We start from the raw sequence: 18,526 nt of genomic DNA, 5'->3' as shown, positions 1-18,526 counted from the left end.
TGACCACACCCACGCCCGTGGCGTCTAAGACATGGGCTACAAAACAGCCCTCAGCCTCCTGTCTTCCTGGTACCATCTAAAGGCTGCTCAGTGCCCCTTGCATTGTTGTACCCCTTCCAAGCACCACCCGCCCAACCCTCATATTTGCAGATATCTGTGGTCATGGTCTCAGACCCAGGGGACCCATATCCTCAAGCAAGGGCTCCCAGGCCCCTCCTGGGAGAGATGGTGAATGCAGGGGACCACCATACACACACCTCTCTACGTGGCCACTGACAAGATTACAGAAGTGGTCTTGATTTTGCCCTGATCCATCAGGTCGAAGAGCAGCCTTGTCCAATGTTGATGTTGTGTGAAATTGTTGGAGTTCAATAGAACACCCAGGCTGAGCTGAGAGTACCATGCCGGGTCCCAGATGTCAGCATTTGTCTGTCTTTCTCACACAGAACAAGTCTAAAAGAAGGCTGTTTCTGCCTCTCAAAGATGAGTTTAGGACCAAATATCGTTCCAGGCTTCTAAATGTCCACCTTCAACAGATTGCCGTTTCTCCTCAGACTCAGGCTGTTGCCTCAGAGTCTCAGAAGAGCTGTGACAACCTCATGAAGCCATTGTGTGAAAAAGAAACTTCTGCTTCTAGCTGGCACAATGACCAGACCACCCAAAGCGATCATAGTCAGCCATCCAGTTCACCAACAGTGACCAAAATGACAAGTAACCTGCCTGCAAGTCACTCACCCTCTTGCGAGAGGAGGCAGATAATGAAATAAGCAAGTATGGTTATATGTGATATGGAGAAAAAGGAAGGAAGGAAAGGGGTAAGTTGTTATTTTAAGTTAGGTAGTCAAGAAAGGCCTCACTGACAAGGTGACATTTAAGCAAAAGCCTGAAGGAAGAGCCTATTTGGAAATTTTTCTTGGAGGTAAGTGCCCTTCAGCTACTTAAATACTTTCTTTTTAGAAGCCTTTAACAGCCACTCCTCCTGGCCCCATCATTTATATTTTAGGAATAAATAAAACTGAAACTGAGTTTGAGAAAAACATTTAACTTGTGGAAGAGAACTCAGATGACTTATATTTTCCTTCTTGCAAAAGCAACAGTCCAGCAGTGTTTAATTACTGGTTAGATAATCATATATATGTTAATTAGATATACAAAGAACACCTTACTGAAGTCGTCAGATTACCTAGCAACAGTGAGAGGTAAATATGATGCATCTTGTTGAACGCTGTGGAAGACATCACTAGTTGCCTAAATACTTCTTCCCTCTTTCTGACCTAGAAACAGACCCCAGTGTTTAGTTGAGCACCCTGCAGCCTGGAATAAAGAATACATTTCCTGGGCTCCGTTGCAATCGGGAATAGTCGCGTGGAAATTTTCTAGCCAATGAAATAGAATAAGATGCATTGTGTGGGAGTTTCAAATAGGCTCCTTAAAGATGGATGTAGTTAACAGGTATGTTCCTTTGTACCTCTCAACCTCCTTTTGTCCAGGATTTCACACATAGTGTTTGTGGTTGGTTCAATTATTATTTTTCAACTTTTCACCCCATCCCTTAATAGAATTAGACAACCCACCCTTTATGGTACATGGACTGTACTTCCCAAACTTCAATTTTAGACTTGACCATTTTCCTGACTTTGGCCCATGAGATGTTATCAGACATAATAGGAATAGAGGCTTGGAATGTACTCCTGTGATTTGCTTTAACCCTTGTACGTCCTGCCAACAACCCCAGTAGTTGCTGGTCCAAGCAAAATGTCAAGAAACATGTAGCAGACCTAAACTTGGACCTGCTACTGAATTCAGCCAATCTGCAGACTAAAGCAGGGCTACCCCACCAGACTTGCAGACCTAGGAGTGAGACAAAGAAATGCCCATTATTGTAAGCTACTGAGTTTGGGGCTGGTTTGTTTCTCAACATTATGGCAAAAGCTAGCAAACGTGATGGTTGATGATGGGTGGAGCTTCAGCAGCCATCTTGGGTCATGTGGTCAGTCAACTTGAAGATGGAAGCCAAGCCCTAAGAATTACAGAGCAGAAGAAATAGAACCCTGAGTCTCTTACAACATCATGCAGCTACCATATGGTGGTATGTATCAACTATCGACTTTGGACTTTCCTTTTAAGAGAGTGAATCCTCTTATGTTTAAGTTACCATAGTTAGAGTCCATTGTTATTAGCTCCTAAATGATGATCTGTATCATTTCATTCAAAAAGGAAATCACTTTATTTTTATATCAAGAGAAACATTGATCACATACATTTGTAATCATTTATGTCTAATAGAAGACAGAAAAGAACCATCATGTTTAGAGTGAACCACTTAACTAGCAGCTCATTGAGCATAGCTGAAGAGAATGGAATAATACTGTTGGTCTAGTCGAGGCATCAGAGCTATTCTGGTTGCAAGTGATCAAAATTCACTTAGGTAGCTCAAGGTGGCAGGGAGCACAGGATAGTTGAAGGATATATGAAGAAATCTCACAGATATCCAAAAGCAGATTGGCTACCACTTCGTGACCTGACTCTCAAATGTCCCCTGCAATTGATGCATCTGAGACTCCAGTTTCTCCAGTAGGGAATATACTCAGCCCAACTTATTTATTCTGACCAGGCCACTTATATCACTGGCCAACCACTGGATCAGCTGCTTTTGGGTAGGTGTCCATCCCTAGTCCAAATAGCCATGGCTCTGTGGGAAAGCACAGAACACTTCCTCTGTAAAGGAAGTGGATTGGAAGAAAAGGCTGGGGAGTGGGGCAATGAGAACCTCTCAGAGGCTGTGCCTAGGATATTCTAAGCCTAGAGGGGAAATTGCTAATGACAAGGAAATTGACTGACATATCCAGGACACCAGGTAGGCTTTGTTGAGGAAAGAGCTAGAAAATTTCCAGTATGTCAAGCCCAGCTGGAATACCACTGCCAGAGAAACTTGCAAGAAAGACCTAGATAAAGGAATAATGAAGCCTCTGAGAGAAATTGCTCTACTTCCCAGCATTGCCCAGGATGACTCCAGATTGAGATCAAGGAAAAGAAGAAAAATTCAGCATCTTAACACAGACCACTATTCGAACAAATCTGCAATGTGCTTTCTCCAGTGACACTTTACATGTCTCCCTACCATACAAATAAGGCATTTCTCGGCACCCCCCCCAACCCCACCTGTCACCATGTCTCTCTTTCCCTCCCCAGGTCAATCTCCTGAGAGATTACTGCACATTGCCCATCTCCACTCCTTCCCTTCTGCCCAGCTCCTCAGACCTGCTGGGATGAGACTTGTTTCCTATCTTTCTGCATTGCTGCTTAAACTGCACTGCTAACAATCTTATCTGCCAGACTCAGTGAGCACCATATAGTCCCTGCTTTAGTTCATCGCACTGCAGCATGTGATCAGTCTTGAAATTCTCTCCTCTCCTGGCTTCTATGGTACCAGTCGCTTTTCATTCTACCCCACCTTCTCAAAGCAAACATTTTTACTGCTTTGTGGGTGTCTCTTCCTCTGTTCAGGTCTTAAGTTGCTCTGTATTAGGGCTTTGCTCTTGGCTTTAGTAGACTCACTGACCTGGCTGACCTTCTCCAATGCCTTAGTGACAACTTCAGACCAATTTAATCTCCCCTCTCCCAAGATCAGCTCAGTGGCCAACTAGATAGCTCCTCAGAGGCCTCTCTTAGACAGCTCTCACAGCATATCCAAAACAAAACTTATCATCCTTCCCCCCAGATCTGTTCCTCCTACTGGATTCTTGGTCTCATTTAATTCAGTTGTCCAAGCCATAAACCCAGGAATGAATGTCAACTCTACATCCAGTCACTAAACCCTCTCCTGTCCCCTACTCCTCCTCCCTTCCAACCTGCCATCGCCTTGTTCACACTCTGATTACATCCCATCCAGGCCAGCCCAAGTATCTCCTCCCTTGCTCTGCTACATCTTTTCCACTTACTCCCAGATCATCAGCCTTACTGAACTCAAAGAAATCTTTCTCAATATTGTTGTATATGTTACATGATTTCTCCACTAAAAATCTGCCAATGAAAATAATAAAAATCTGTCCTGAGAGTTAACTTCTAAACCTCTTAGAATGGTCTTCAAGGCTCTTCAACCTCTGATCTTATCTACATATCAACCCTCATCTCCTGCCATACCCCCATGGACACTCTGGGCTCCAGCTAGCACACATTCCTTGTTTTGTCTTGACTGCCATGTTTTCCCATAGACTGCTCCATCTGCCCCTGATCAACCTTTACTCCAGCATCACCTCGCCCCAGTAAGTAAACTGCCAAGCCATGATTCAAGCCCTAACTAGTCCGCACTCACTACCAGCAGAAAGATAAGAAAGAAGGGTATTGGAAGGAACCGAGATGCCCTTCAACAGATGACTGGATTAAGAAGTTGTGGTCCATATATACAATGGTATATTACTCAGCTATCAGAAAGAACGAGAAGTCAAACTGTCTCTTTTTGCAGATGACATGATACTCTATATGGAAAACCCAAAGGAATCCACTCCCAAACTATTAGAAGTTATAGAACAATTCAGTAAGGTGGCAGGATACAAAATCAATGCCCAGAAATCAGTTGCATTTCTATACACGAATAACGAGACTGAAGAAAGAGAAATTAGGGAATCCATCCCATTTACAATAACACCAAAAACCATGCGTTACCTTGGAATTAACTTAACCAGAGACGTAAAGGACCTATATCCTAGAAACTATAGATCACTTTTGAAAGATATTGAGGAAGACATAAAAAGATGGAAAAATATTCCATGCTCATGGATTGGAAGAATTAACATAGTTAAAATGTCCATACTACCCAGAGCAATCTACACTTTCAATGCTATCCCGATCAAAATACCGAGGACATTTTTCAAAGAACTGGAACAAATAGTCCTTAAATTTGTATGGAACCAGAAAAGGCCCCGAATCTCCAAGGAACTGTTGAAAAGGAAAAACAAAGCTGGGGGCATCACAATGCCGGATTTCGAGCTGTACTACAAAGCTGTGATCACAAAGACAGCATGGTACTGGCACAAAAACAGACACATCGACCAATGGAACAGAATAGAGAACCCAGAAATGGACCCTCGGCTCTTTGGGCAACTAATCTTTGATAAAGCAGGAAAAAACATCCGGTGGAAAAAAGACAGTCTCTTCAATAAATGGTGCTGGGAAAATTGGACAGCTACATGCAAAAGAATGAAACTTGACCACTCTCTCACACCATACACAAAAATAAACTCCAAATGGATGAAAGACCTCAATGTGAGACAGGAATCCATCAAAATTCTAGAGGAGAACATAGGCAACAACTTCTATGACATCGGCCAGAGCAACCTTTTTCACGACACATCTCCAAAGGCAAGAGAAATAAAAGATAAAATGAACTTATGGGACTTTATCAGGATAAAGAGCTTCTGCACAGCCAAGGAAACAGTCAAAAAAACTAAGAGACAGCCCACGGAATGGGAGAATATATTTGCAAAGGACACCACAGATAAAGGACTGGTATCCAAGATCTACAAAGAACTTCTCAAACTCAATACACGAGAAACAAATAAACAAATCATAAAATGGGCAGAAGATATGAACAGACACTTTTCCAATGAAGACATACAAATGGCTAACAGACACATGAAAAAATGTTCAAAATCATTAGCCATCAGGGAAATTCAAATCAAAACCACACTGAGATACCACCTTACGCCAGTTAGAATGGCAAAGATAGACAAGGCAAGAAACAACAATTGTTGGAGAGGATGTGGAGAAAGGGGATCCCTCCTACATTGTTGGTGGGAATGCAAGTTGGTACAGCCACTCTGGAAAACAGTGTGGAGGTCCCTTAAAAAGTTAAAAATTGAACTACCCTATGACCCAGCCATTGCACTACTGGGTGTTTACCCCAAAGATACAGACGTAGTAAAGAGAAGGGCCATATGCACCCCAATGTTCATAGCTGCATTGTCCACAATAGCCAAATCATGGAAGGAGCCGAGATGCCCTTCAACAGATGACTGGATTAAGAAGCTGTGGTCCATATATACAATGGAATATTACTCAGCTATCAGAAAGAACGAATTCTCAACATTTGCTGCAACATGGACGGCACTGGAGGAGATAATGCTAAGTGAAATAAGTCAAGCAGAGAAAGACAATTATCATATGATTTCTCTCATCTATGGAACATAAGAACTAGGATGATCGGTAGGGGAAGAAAGGGATAAAGAAAAGGGGGGTAATCAGAAGGGGGAATGAAACATGAGAGACTATGGACTATGAGAAACAAACTGAAGACTTCAGAGGGGAGGGGGTGGGGGAATGGGATAGACTGGTGATGGGTAGTAAGGAGGGCACGTATTGCATGGTGCACTGGGTGTTATACACAACTAATGAATCATCGAACTTTACATCAGAAACCAGGGATGTACTGTATGGTGACTAACATAATATAATAAAAAAACATTAAAATAAAATAAATAAATAAATAAATAAATAAATGAATAAAATTTTTAAAAAAAGAAAGAAAGTAGGGTATTTGAAGTGATCGCAGGATGGCCAATCTGATCTCTCCCCAGTGCTGACAACTGACCCAGTCACTGGCACATTCCATTCAGCCGGTGATTCTTATCTCCCTGAAGTCAGCCCAAATGCCTCAGTCTGGCTTAAAAGACTCATCAGGTTTGGCCTGAGTCAACACCTGTGAAAGGTTTTAAAAGGGAAGAAGTCAAAACTACTGCCTAAAATAAAATAAAGGGTTTCCTGTGGAGGTCCTTCATGCATGTAATCTCTCTTCTCACTCTAGTTTAGAAAACTTTGTGTCAACTGTGTGTAGACATGATTGAAGGAATGTATCTAAAATGTTACCACTTTTTCTGGATACAAGCTCCTGCTAAAATTGCCATTTGGGCCCTCTTGATGCCCAAGAATAAGGCACTCAGTGCTGTAAAAGTAAGACCCAGATCATTGTTTCTGTACTCTAGCAATAAAATCAAACCCATTTGCAAAACTACTAATCAGTTTTCAAATGTGCAATAGTAAACTGAAAGCATTCTCAACTCCTTATAGTAGATAGAGCAGCAGATTCCGGGCAAGAGTTCAAGTATCAGAGGATACTATGTTTCTTTGGAAACAAGCAGCATTTCTCAAAACACTGGGCCTATCAGTAGATATAATCGCTAGAAAACTGAACTGGGCTTAAGTCTGAGAAAGCTAGACTGTTATATAAAAATATGTGTAATCTCTACTGAATTACCACATTTGCCGTCAAAATAAGAAGAGATGATAAGTAAATGATATCCTGTCCTAAGATTCAGAATAAGACATGTAGGCACACAGAATTAAAAACGTACATAGGCCTATGCACATTTGCAAAATGTATACGTACGTATGGTTGATGCTTATATATTGGACACAATGAAACTGAGAACCCTATAAAGGAATTCTTAAATTATGGGCTCAAATCCTTTTATATAAAATTTTAAAATAAATTTATCAGTGACTAGGTTGGCCTTAGATGGATTTTTCCTGTTCATCTAGTTATCAAATAGAAAGGACAGGTTACCTTGGATATGGGTGCTATCCTCAAAGATAAACAGAGAGAAAGTGGACAGACCTTTCTTGATTCTTTTTTTTTAAGATTGTATTAATTTATTTGAGAGAGGTAGAGAGAACACTAGCAGGTGAGAGGCAGAGGAAGAACCAGACTCCCCACTGAGCAAGGAACCTGACAGGGGCTCAATCCCAGGACCCAGGAATCATGACCTGAGCTGAAGGCAGACACTTAGCTGACTGAGCCACCCAAGCGCCCCTCCTGGTCCTTATATTTAGCTGAAGGGTTGCTGCTCTAAGGCAGGGATTTGCATATACCATACAGAACTCACCGCCAAATATGGCCTATTGCCAGTGTGTGTAAATAAAGTTTTATCGGAATACAGCCAATCTGTCCCTTTACATATTGTCTATGTTGCTTTTGAAAAGTTGTGACAGAGACTGTGTATTCCACAGTGCCAGAAATATTTATTACCTCGTTTTTTACAGAAAAAGTTTACAGACCCCTGCTGTATTGTCACAACGTTACTGTGGTCTGTCTTTGGATGGAATGGAGAAGAGCAAGCCACCAAAGTGTACTTATTTGTTGTATGTATAATTACTGTGAAAACTTTTTTCTGGAAAAAAATTAGAGCTCCTCATTCTCAGGTTCAAGACAGTCATTCTGGTTTAATCTAATCCTTCCAGTGTCCAGCCACTCAGTAGATTTACCTCCTATCTGAACATTCTCAAAATCCCCACCAAGGAGAGAAGTCCAATGCAAGAGGGAAGACAAGCATTTCTGAACTATCAGGAGCTTCCACGAAGGGACACCTCTCGCAAACCTCGTAACTCTGTGAGATAGGATCATCTTACCCTTTTTCTGAGGCCGTTTTAAACACTTAGCAACGCTGAGAATTGGGAAGCTTAAGAAACTTACCCAGGGTCACACTGGATCAGCCTCATCAGTTGCAGAGGTAAAATCAGAATCCTGGTCTGTCTGACTCCAGAGTCCATGCTCCTTCCACCATGTCTTGCTGCCTGATGAATTTATCCACTTATTCATCCAGTAAATAATTACCAGGTACTATGTTCAGTCACTATGTCACTGTGCCGGGCTATGAGGACACAAAGATCCTCAAAAACATTGAAGAGTGATTGATCCCACAATAAGAGATATTCCAGGTAAGATTGCGGTGACCCCCCACCTCAGAATCCCCCTCAATCCACAATCTAAATTTAAAAAATGAAGAGTAAGAATATACTTGTGACAGTTCCATGATTTTATTTTTCTAAAAGATGTAGTGTTGAATAATTAGGTTGTAACCCTGAAGTCTATCCATTATGTATTGACCATTGGCATGATGTCAGAGAAGGAGCTCATGAAATCTGAAGCAATTTCTCAAGACAATTCAGTTTTTCTTATATCTAGTTTACGTTTGAATTTCTATTAACCACCACCTCAGACATAACTTCGTTGTCCTGTTGGCATGGAACCCACCAGACTGTGATAAGTCAGACACAATCACTGTGCTGTGCTTTCTAACTTTGGTGTCATTATTCTTTCAGTATGGTCTTGGGCAATCTTTCTTGTCTGGAGCTTAAAATATTGGAAGTTTCTTCTACAATCTTGATAGAGCATCCTATATTTCCAATGGCAGCTCTGGGTACTTAAGATAATTATATTTATTTCTTTCCACTGACTCTTCCTAGCTGTATGAAGCCTTTTATAGAAGCTTAAAAGTGGTAAAGAAAATAGTATTGTAAACATTGCCACTCTAAATAATGTTTTTTAAAGTAATGTTTATAATGTAAATAATGAAGACTCCAGTAGAAGTTTCAAATGTGATGTCTGTGCTGTGACAAGTGATTGATGCTAGGGACTGGCATGTGATTTCACACACACGTGGGGTTTTTTGCTATTTAGCTTAAAAGCAAGTAGGAGGTTCAACAGTGAAGACATAAAATCTGACCATCACTGGATCATCAATTTACTGAACCGTAATGCTCAGAAGCAATCTGTCTTGACCCCCAGTTGAAAAAATGGCAGGAGGTCATCTACACTTTTCAATATTTTCAAACAAAGTAGAGTGAAAGAGCCACAGTTATAGGTTAGCCAGTTTCTCCAGACTCTTCCCAGAACATTACATGCCCCGGTATGAAACTGACAAATTGTTCATTAATGGCTGAAAGAAAGAGCAAGGCTGCAGGTGTGTGACTGCATGCTCTACTCCTTACAGCGAAAACAGGAGTGAATATCTTGTAAAATCAGCCACAGCAATCAAGACAGAATTATGCCTGGAGAGAAAGCAGAGAAGGATATTGGCAAAAGTCCCTTATCAAATAAGAATGTGGGAAATCACATAAAATCAGTGGGATACAAGAGGAAAGGGCAGTCTGTGCCATGTGTGGGTGTGAAAGAAGTTACCTTGGCCTGGATTTGGACAAACCACTGCAAAATGTAATCCGGCTCTTGACCCAAACATGAGGGGAAAGTCCTCAATGACTCTCACGCTCCAGGAGAAGAGATTGTTTTGGCAGCTGTGCTGTAAACTGGAAAACAAGCGTTGGGGTCAGGACTGACGGAGCCACAACCACATGGGAAGCAAAAAGGAAGATTCAGGGCCAAGCCACACACAGCCTGATAACAGAGGATAGTCAGAGGTCACCAGCATGCCTGCTGGTCCTGGTACCAGTCGAAGGAGCCAGTGAAAATCATGAACATGATCAAAGACCAGTGATTCAGTCAGTGTTTGCTTTCTCAGCACACTGTGAGAAGGAATGAGCATTAAGAACAATTCTGCTTTTCCCACCATCAAGAATGACCACTCAAGAAGTATTACCGAGAATTACAGAGATGAAGATGAGATTGTAAAAGTGTTTTTTTTATGTCATTGATAACATAAATACGACCTCTTCTATGATTCCAAATGGCAAGTGTCAGTGCCATATGCAGTATCTTAGGTGGAACTTACTATCTCAAAGCTAATAAATATATCACAATTGGAAATAATCAAAGATGAGATAGCAAAATTCCAGAGGGAGGTTGAGCTGTGGCACAGATGAGTCCATCACTGAGTAGGACCTTTACCCAACATTTTATTTCTTTATTCATCAGAGAAAAGTGATTATCATATTATGGAGCATGTTTAAAGGCCACATTCAAATACTGCACCAGACCATGAAGAAAAATCTTTTCTTGGCCAAGCCAAACAAGAGCAGAACTGGAATGCAGGAAGAAATGTCTTCCAAGTTCAAAACATTCACCCTCCGGGGCTTGGTGTGCAATGTCACTGTCAAAAGACTTTGAGTGTAGTCTTCAGCATTCGATTTCCATGTGATAATCCAATTCCAATGTCCAAACAAACTAATAGAGCTATCAAACTCCTGCTGGTTTCCTGAGTGCCTGCAATTGTGATTTAGTAGAAATAAGGAGTTAGGAAAGAAAACAGTTAGAGAGAAAGTGAGCCTGACCTACTGTTCATGCTGGAGATGTAGATACCCTTGTGAGAAAAAAAAATACTCTTCTCCTAGGTGATCTGAAACTATTGCTGTTCATCCTGACTTTTTATGTCATGCTTTGTCATATTTGAAAATTGTGATGATTTTTTGAACCTAAAGTTGGTAAGGTGCGTGATCCAAATCCCCATGAGTGGTCTAAAGTAAAAATACAGAGTAAGTTCCCAAATAAGCATGTTAAAAATAAAACTACAACCCCAACACAGCTATGTTTGCAGTATGAAAGCTAGGCAGTCACGGCTGGGTCTGGATACCCATTGTCTTTTGTAGTCCTTGCATTTGTCTTTACAGTTGCATAGAACCTTCCTGGTTTAAAATTTCAAGAATGCTGCAAGTCTTCCATGAATCTTTAGACCATCCCACTTGCAGTGAGAGTGGGTGGAGAACATGAGACCCAGGGAAATGAAACAGACTTTTCTGTGTCACTGAAAAGACTAAGGATGAAAAAAAAAATGTCCTAACTTTGTGTTGGTTCACTTTTAATAATATCATTTCTTGCAGCATTTAGGGCCAAGAAAATTGGACAAAACCCCCTCACATTATCCTTAAGTTTCAGAGAAGGTAGAATAATATAGTTTTTTTAAAGCTATTTTCAGGAAAGCATTTAAAAAGCACAATTATCTAACAAAGCAAAACTGATAATTATATAATTCCACAGCACTTGGCAGCATGATAACTTTCGTTTAAAGGAATGGGTGGGATTTGTTTTATTCTTTCATGTCTACAGAACTTTGTGCCTTCGATCTCCAGAGATCTCTGGTGCAGAACAAGGTTATCACCAAGGAAATGTCTTGCAGAAACAGCCACTGTATTTCAGTCTTTAGGAAAACAGAAGTTGAAAAGTGCAAATGGAAATTAATGGTAATGAAAACAGACAAGATATGGTTTAAAGAATGCTTTTTTTCTGAAAAACGAAAGCAAATGACACACAATTAGTGACAGAAGACTTGGTTCCCAGAAAGATAGCACCTCCTACACCTTGAACTTTAAGACAATATCACCTTGGTTCTTGGACAGAACCTCAGTTATAGCTCATCTATTATGTACTAAGTTCTATGTTGCTAGCTTTATATGAATTGTTCTATTTACCTCTCACAACAACCTATTTGTAGAAATTGTTATTTCCTTTCCAAAAATGAATCAGATGAAGTGACTCTCCGAGACCACACAGCTAATAAGCAACAAAAACAGGATTTGAACTGAGGTCTATCTGACACCAAAGTCTATGTTTGCTTACTATACACACCATTGCAGGCTGGGAAATGAGTGTATTAGTTAGTTTGGCTGGGTAACAAATAATCCCAAAACTTAGTGACCTAAAATCACAATCACTTATTCAGGTCATGATTTGTGAGTTAATGGTTTAGGCTGGGTTCAGATGGGCAGTTCCTCTTGTCTCGGCTGGGCTCACTCATGCACCTGTAGCCAGATGATAGTTTGGCTGGAGGTTATCTGGTCCAGGGCAGCCTTGGCTGGCATTGCTTATCTCTGCTCGATATGGTCTCTAGTCATACAACAGGTTAGCTCAGGCCTGTACACAAAGGAGCTGCTCAGTGTCCCAAGAAACAAGCAGAAGTGTGTGAGACCTTTTGAGACCTAGACACATCACATCATTTCCATCACATTCTATTGTCCACAACAAGTCTCAACCCCAGCTCACATTCAAGAGAGAAAACATAGACTTCACTTCATGAATAGAGGAGCTGCAAAGCCACAATGTGCACCACCTCTGTGATTTTGTTCCCAGAAATACACAGCCTTTCTCTAACCATGAGAAAGCATCAGAGGAACACAAATTGAAGAATATTCTTCAAAATACCTGACCAGTGCTCTTCAGAAGTGTCCAGGTCATGTAAGATAAGGAAAGACTGAGGAACCATTACAGTCCGGCAGAGCAAATCAAGGAGACATGACAACTCAAAGTGACATAGGTTTGTGAATTTGATCCTGAAACAGAAGAAGGACGTTGATGGAAAACCAGAGAAATCCAAATAAACTTATAGTTTCATTAAAAAGCAAAGTGTGCTGTTTGGATGATAAGTTATAAAGGTACTCTACTCATTCCTGACCTTAAAGGGAATGCTTTCCTTATTATATCATTAACTATGATATTTTCTGTAGTTTTAACTGATAGCATTTATTAGGTTAAAGAAATTCCTGTCTATTCCTAGTTTACTAAGAGCTTTTCATAATAAAAGTATGTTGAATTTTAGTAATTTTTTTCTGTGTCTACTAGAACAATCGTATGGTTTTTATTATTTCATATGTTAATTTACATAATTTCCTAGAATTATGACAATCCTTTTTTAAGACAATTTTGTATTCTTAGAGTAACCCAACTAAATAATAATATATTGATTTTTTTCATACATTGCAGAATTTGGTTTGATAATATTTTCTTTAGGATGTTTGCATTGATATTTATGAATAAGGTTGATCTATAATTTATCTTCCCTCCTTCTTTCCTTGTAAGAGTTTGTTAGCAAGGTTGTGCTACACTGCCTCTTAAAATGAACAGAAGTATTCCGTTTTCTTATGTTGTCTATAGCAGTAAATATAAAATTGGATGGGGCACCTGGGTGGCACAGCGGTTAAGCGTCTGCCTTTGGCTCAGGGCATGATCCCGGTGTTATGGGATCNTCATAAAATTTGCCTGCAAAGTCAGACAGGTCTAGTATTTTTTTTTGTAGAAAGATTTTGAATGCCTGATTCAAGTCATCATATGGCTATCAGACTATGTAAATTCTTTGCTGCTTCGGGAATTGGTTTTCCTAAGTTGTGTTTATCTAAAAATTCCCCCATTAGTCTAATTTTTAAAATCTATTGGTATAAATTAATTCATAACACCCTCTCAATTTCTTTTTTTAATTAATTTATTTATTTTAGAGAGAGAGAGAGAGAGCACAAGTCATGGGGAGGGGCAGTGGGAGAGGGAGAGAGAATCTTAAGCAGACTCCACACTCGACATGGAGTTCAACATGGAGCTTGATCCCATGACCCTAAGATCACAACCTGAGCCAAAACCAAGACTCAGGCACTCAACCGACTGGCCACCCAGACATCCCACATTCTCAATTTTTGTGTAATCTCTGCAGCACTCTCATTATGTTATTCTTTTGAATATTATTTATTTGAGCCCTCCCTCTTTTTGCATATTTAATTCATTAAAAAGAGAACTTTGAGCTTGATCAAAATCTGTTATATGCTTGTTTCATATTTCATTAATTTTTGCACTTACCTTTTTCTCTACTCCCTTTTACTTTTTGGGGTTATCCTGTCTTTCTTTTCCTGTCTTTTATTTTTTTAAATTTTTTTCCAATTTTATTTCTTTATTTTTTGAGAGAGAAAGAAAGAAAAAGCATGGGGGTGGAGAGGCACAGAGGGAGAGGGAGAAACAGGTTTCCTCCTCAGGACCTCAGGATCATGACCTGAGCCAAAGGCAAATGCTTAACCACTGAGCCACCCAGGCATCACTCTTTTCCTGTCTTTTAGAGTTAAATGCTTAGTTCATTAATTTGGAGGATTTCTTCCTCTCTAAGATAAGCATTTGAAGGATTTATAGTTTTTTCTAAGTATACTCACAAGTTTTGTTCCATTCTAAGTATTTAATAAATTCCATTATGATTTCTTTTTTGACCCAGGAGTTGTTTAAAAAATGGGAGTCTTTAGGGATGTCTCACTGGCTCAGTTGGTAGAGCATGCAACACTCTATCTCCGGGTCATGAGTTCAAGCCCCACATTGGGCATAGAGCCTACTTAAAATTTTTTAAAAATAGGATCTTTGTTTTTAATTTCCAAGCATATAATTTTTCTAGTTATGTTTTTATTTTTAATAATATTTTTATTATGTTAGTCACCATACAGTACATTCCTAGTTTTTGATGTAAAGTTTGATGATTCATTAGTTGCGTATAACACCCAGTGCACCATGCAATATGTGCCCTCCTTAATACCCATCACCAGCCTATCCCATTCCCCCATCCCCCTCCCCTCTGAAGCCCTCAGTTTGTTTCCAAGAGTCCACAGAAGGGGAAATGAACCATGAGAGTCTAGGTATATTTTTATTATCATTTTCTAACTTAATTGTATATGGACATAATCCCAATTTTTTAAAAATTGCTGAGGAGAGCTTATGGACTCACATGTGGTCAACGTTTTATGTATTCAACATGTCCTTAAAAAGAATGTCCATTCATCCATTCCCAAATACAATGCCCTATACATGTCTTCTAGATTATTCTCCTTAACTGTGTTTCCAAATTTTATATTATCTTTAGTGATTTTTTTACAGGCTTATGTACTAATTATTTAGAGTTGTATTTTTAATGTTGTGCCATGATAGTAGGTATGACAGCAATTTTCAAACATTCTTTTTTTAAAAAAACAGAAGACTGTTTTCCAGCTGAAATCTTACATGGTATCTTAATGTATAAGACCACAGCAGTAGAATTATCTTGGTAAAGATTCATTTTATATGGTCAAATTTATAACATACTCACGGTAAAGTTAAAGGATGAGTACAATGAGACTGTTTTGAGAACACAAAATTTTGAAATGAAAACTTATGGAAGATATTATGTAAGTCCCAGAATCCAGAAGGCAAGACTTTTCCATTGACATTGGTCAAAATACCCCAGTATACAGAAGGGAAGGTAACCCAGAAGTCTGTGGAGTGTTAAAAATTTGTGGGAAAATGTTCAACTGCAGTTGCTCTCAAAGCAACATAATGCAGTGAGAAAAAAATATGTAACAACAGACAGAACTTCTTTTTGTCCATAGTACTCAATGCTGATGAATGTGGAGAGATGAACGTTCACAATCATTGCTTTGATAGTGGTATGGTCTTCAAAATATAATTAGCTTTGAGACTCTAAAAAAATACTTGCATTCTTTTCCTCAGAAGTTTCCTTTCTAAGACTCTGTGCTGAAGAAATAATCTTAGATGCAAAAAGATTAAAGAAACAAATATTTATCCCATACCTACTGTGTTAGACATTTTGATAGGGGTTTTGGACCCTGAAAAAACCATGAGTTAGATATGAAATAGATACTATTGATTCCATTTTATACAATGCCTAAGTAACTTACCTAACATCACACGCACATTCCTGTCCAGCTTGACCTAACTCTGAAGACTACAATTTTGTATCTTTGAAGTTTCTTGATTATCAAGCACTTATACTCAGAAGAACCGTCATTTCTCATACTTCTTGGTATCCCACCTCATATTCCTTCTCTCTTACCTAGAGTCACAATGGCTATGACAAGCTGAGTGGGAATTTGAGGTTTCAAGAGACACAACTGAAGCCCTCAGCTGGAGGATACTGATTAGATTCCAAATAAAGGTCATCAGATGTAATTTTACTCTTTTCACATTTGGGAAATAGGTAGATGAAAACATCTGGATTGGAAGGAAGTTCTGAGAGAAACCCAAGTGTGCAAGTGTGGGAGCTCATCATAAAATTCTCAATTCTCAATGAAAAGTCCATCTTCAAGTGCATAGAGACAGATGTCAGTATGTCATGGGAATTGGTCACAAGAAATTCACTTAATGGAAAAAATATGTTTTGAGACATAAAAATAATTCCTCTGTTAATAGTCATCAACAACTCCCTTGAGACCTAAATCATGGAACATCCAACATGACTCAGGGACATTCTAGGGAATAACGAATAAGACTCCCAAAGCCCTTCTTTCTGTTCAGCCTACACGAGGCTGAGGAGGCCCATAAGCCTGGAGTGCTCTGGGTAGTCAGGTCAGGGGAAGAAGACGCTCCCCCAAAGAAAGGGACTCAAGGAAAGAATTCATAAATGGCTGCCATGCCACATCCTCCATTACAATATGGACTTCGTGGACAAAAGCACCATGAGCAATGGTTGATGTCTGTCATGCTGATCGGGGGATGGAGGCTAAAGATCACTTAGGTGTGCACTTGCCTCGTTGAAAGCCAGGGACAAGGTTTGTTGTCTTGGTTAAGATCAGGCTTTATACCTTGGAAGGAAACAGTAATTTGGGGCTTTTTTAAAAGAATGAAAAATATGAAAGAAAGTGATGGTCGCTCGTGACCATAGCCTGTTTGAGCTTTTGCCAGGAATGAGGCTGCCCTCCCCTCCCTACTTTACTACACTTCTCTTACCTCTTTTCAGGCCTCTGGAAGCCCTCTCAGCCCTGCCAGCTTTGGAGGAGGGCTTCCCAGCATGGGTGCACTTAAGATCCCAGGTGATCCTTTGGACTCCCACAGGATTTGCATCCTTCCCAAAATCTGCGTGAAGACAAGCCACAGAAAGAACAGGTCATAAGATCTCCTGAAACACTTCACCCACCAGCCAGACCCACAGTCTCTAAAGGTCTCTGTGCTTCTGAGAATTCTCTCACGACCAACATAATATTTATCCAGGTCCTTGCATTGTTTCATTTCTGAGTCATCTGCAACTTTAAAATTTAGAAACCCTAGAGAATAGGAAAGAAGCATCACATAAAAAAATGAATAATAAAAAGGTCATACTCAATTACTGTATTGTTTCTTTTTACTAATTAAAACTTTCTTCTTTAGTCTTTGGAAAGTAACCAAAAAAAAAAAATCTTAAAGAAAATATATGTAATGAAAGCAACCTAAATATAGAATAGGAAGGGCTGGTGAGTTCACCAGAAATTTTCTAGCCACAATTTTTTTTTAGATTTATTTATTTATTTGAAAGAGATAGAGACAGCCAGTGAGAGAGGGAACACAAGCAGGGGGAGTGGGAGAGGAAGAAGCAGGCTTCCCAGCAAAGCAGGGAGCCCGATGTGGGGCTCGATCCCAGGGCCCAGGGATCATGCCCTGAGCCGAAGGCAGACACTTGATGACCAAGCCACCCAGTGCCCCTCTAGCCACAATTTTTATACCTCCTTCTCTTTCAGCCTCAGCATCTAGTGCATCACAAGTCCTGTCAACTTACCTCCAAAGTGACTCTCAAATGACCCATCTCCATCTCAACTACCACCACCCTCGTCCAAGCTGTCACCACAACCTGCCTCAATGACTGCCATGATCTCCTAATTCATCTGCCTGCCTAGATTCTTGTTTTTCACTCACTTATCTCACACTAGAAGCTGGAGAGGATTTCTTAGAATGCAAATATGATTGGGTCTACTCCTGCATGAAAGTCTCCAATGACCAATAAACATTTGAAAAGTTGCTCCCTGTTTACTCATTAGGAAAATACACAGTGAGATGCCATTACAAAACAATCAGAAGAGCTAAAATGAAAAAGGGGCAAAATACCAAGTATACAGAATATATAGAGGCACTGGAACTCTCATTCTTGCTGATAAGAACGTAAAATGTTGCCATCACTTTGGAAAACAATTTTACAGTACCTACTAAAACTGAACATATATCCATGCCATAACTCTGCAATTACACCATTAACTGCATATATCCAACACAAATATATATTTATTTATTATATTCACACACATTCCACACAGCATAATTTGT

General features: G+C 39.8%; 1 long non-coding RNA gene across 2 annotated transcripts; it reads left to right on the top strand.

The window, feature by feature from the left end:
• Positions 1 to 787: 787 nt before the first annotated feature.
• Positions 788 to 18,223, top strand: LOC105235535. Of its 2 annotated transcripts, none has more exons than XR_853874.3 (3): positions 788 to 919; positions 17,193 to 17,393; positions 17,947 to 18,223. It is a non-coding gene; the product is annotated as an uncharacterized LOC105235535 (long non-coding RNA). The 2 variants fall into 2 exon arrangements; XR_004626041.1 differs by having other exon boundaries at positions 17,193 to 17,443.
• Positions 18,224 to 18,526: the final 303 nt, after the last annotated feature.

This window comes from Ailuropoda melanoleuca, chromosome 6 (genome assembly GCF_002007445.2).
Source record: "Ailuropoda melanoleuca isolate Jingjing chromosome 6, ASM200744v2, whole genome shotgun sequence".
Classification (NCBI taxonomy): Eukaryota; Metazoa; Chordata; class Mammalia; order Carnivora; family Ursidae; genus Ailuropoda; species Ailuropoda melanoleuca.
Note: the sequence above shows the minus strand (reverse complement) of the source record. Positions and strands in the feature narration are given on the sequence as shown.